Raw genomic sequence first — 2,514 nt, 5'->3', positions numbered from 1 at the left:
TTCAAAATTTACTGAAAGCATTGTTAAATATTATTAATGCTTATATATTAGTTCTTTAAACTTTGAAGAAGACAGTTTTTTCTTTGAAAAAGGAATTTTTGGAAAAAATAACTATTCCCATGGCCTACTGGTGAAAGCATCAACCTAAAAAAATTTAACTGTGGTAGAATACAAGTAACATAAATTTATCATAGTTCTTTTTAAGTATACAGTTCAGTAGTGTTACACACATTCACATTTTGTGACTTTATCTTGCAAAACTAAAACTCTATCCCCATTAAACAACTCTCCATTGTCTCTATCCCCAGCAACCACAGCCACCATTCTACTTTTTATGGGAATGAACTTCACTCCTCCAGGCACCTCATTTAAGTGCAGTCACACAGTGTTCATCTTTGTGACTGGCTTACAGCACTCACCACATCCTCTGTTCACCACATCGTAGCATGCATCAGGATAATCTTCATCTTTAATGCTCAAAAATATTCTATGTAGATGCTATATTTTTTTACCCATTCATTTGTCAATGGAAACTTCGGTTGCTCCCACAATTTGCCTATGGTGACTAGTGCTGCTACAAGTGTGAGTGGAGAACGTGCATTTATGCAAACCTGCAGCGTCTATAAAGTCAGTGCAGGTTGGTGAATGACGGGACACACACAGATTGTAAGAGAGAGGATAACAGAGCTATGGTTAAATGAGGGGTTAAACTCTTCAGTAGGTATTGTGTATAGAAAACAAATTAAAAATGTATGTATTATGACAGAATTTAGAGAGATTTAGAGTTATATTGGAATATTTCTCTGTTCCATGTGGAAAATGCAACATGAACTCAAGCTCTTAAAAGAAAAAATGGTCTAGCAGAGCCAGCATCCTGGCTGCACTGATACTAACCTGGATCCCTGGTGTGGGTCCAGAAAGAGAAAAATAAAGATAGGCTTGATGTATCTCAGTGTTTCAGAAAGCGAGAATGACTGGGGACAAGCATTCGATCTAGTGGTTAGGACGCTACCTGGGATACACGCATCCCATATTGTAGTGCCTGAATTCAGGACTCAACTCTGCTCCCAATTCCTTTCTATCAGATCACACCCTGGAAGGCAGCAGATAATGGCTCACGTGCTTACATCACTGCCACCCACGTGGGAGACATGTATTGGGTTCCTAGCCCCTGCCTGGGCTTGGGCCAGCCCTGGCTATTGCTGGTATTTGGAGAGTAAACTAGCAAATGAGAGCTCTGTCCATCCGTCTGTCCCTCTTTTTGTGTTTTTCAACATATAAGATTAAAAATTAAAATTAATATAATTATGGCAAGATTCGTCGGAAGGAAGGAAGGGAGGAGGGAGGGAGGAAGGGGGGAGGGAGGGAGGGAGGAAGGGAGGGAGGAAGGAGGCAGGCAGAGGAGTGGCTCGCAGTTCTTTGCCGAGATGCCCGCCTGGCCTGTCAGGTGAATTCTCCTCATTAAACTTCACTAGCTTGCTTATTACTACTCCCTGTCTCGCATCTGAAATTCTTGTCTTGTATGAAGACAGGGACCTCTGACTCAGCTATCCCTGGTAACACTAGGAAAAAACTGACAACTTGTATAAAATTGGGTTTATATTTTGAAAATTGCATAAATAATATAAATAAAAAGCAGTGTGTGTTGCATATACATGTCCACATTTGGTGACTTTTCTCTCTCTTTTTTTTGATATGGGTATTTTCTGTTATTTGTTTTTGTTTGTGATAATTTCGAACTATTGGTTCCAATAATTGGATATTATTTAACAAAAAAAAAAAAAGAAAAGAAAAGAAATGTGAAGGAGTAAAAGAGCAAGCCTAAAGGCAGCCATGGTGAACCTGTATCATTTGAGCATCCAAAAAAAGAAAAAGAAAAAAATATATATATACTTATGGCTAATTGAAATAAGTTACATCTGTGAAAATCCACGAGTCAATGATATTCATAAAAACATATATATATCATGGGGCCGGTGCTATAGTGCATCAGGTTAAGCCATGAACTGCAGCGTCGGCATCCCATATGGTCACTGGTTTGAGTCCCTGCTGCTCCAGTTGAGATCCAGCTCCCTGCTAATGCGCCTGGGAAAGCAGCGGATGGCCCAAGTGCTTGGAACCCTGCACCCATGTGGGAGACTTGGAAGAAGCTCCAAACTCCTAGCTGCTGCTTGACCCAGACCCGGGTTTTGCAGCCATTTGGGGAGTGAATCAGCAGATGGAAGATCTCTGTCTCTCCTTCTCTTGCTCTGTAAATCTGCTTTCAAATAAATAAATCTTTAAAACACACATGTATTGTATAAAAAAGAAAGATATGATGTTAAATAAGGGTGAATGCAACAGAATAGCTTAATTTTCTGAAAATTTTTTTTAATAAATAAAGGGGAAAGGGACAGGCATTTGATGTAGCAGTTGAAGTTGCTGCTTGAGGTGCCCACATCCCATTTTACAGTGCCTGGTTCCAGTCCTGGCTCCTCTGCTTCCAATCCAACTCTGGCTCATGTGTATCCTGGG

The sequence above is a fragment of the Oryctolagus cuniculus genome, chromosome 3, assembly GCF_964237555.1.
Source record: "Oryctolagus cuniculus chromosome 3, mOryCun1.1, whole genome shotgun sequence".
NCBI classification, from domain to species: Eukaryota; Metazoa; Chordata; class Mammalia; order Lagomorpha; family Leporidae; genus Oryctolagus; species Oryctolagus cuniculus.
The sequence above is the reverse complement of the archived record's forward strand: the minus strand, read 5'-3'. Positions refer to the sequence as shown.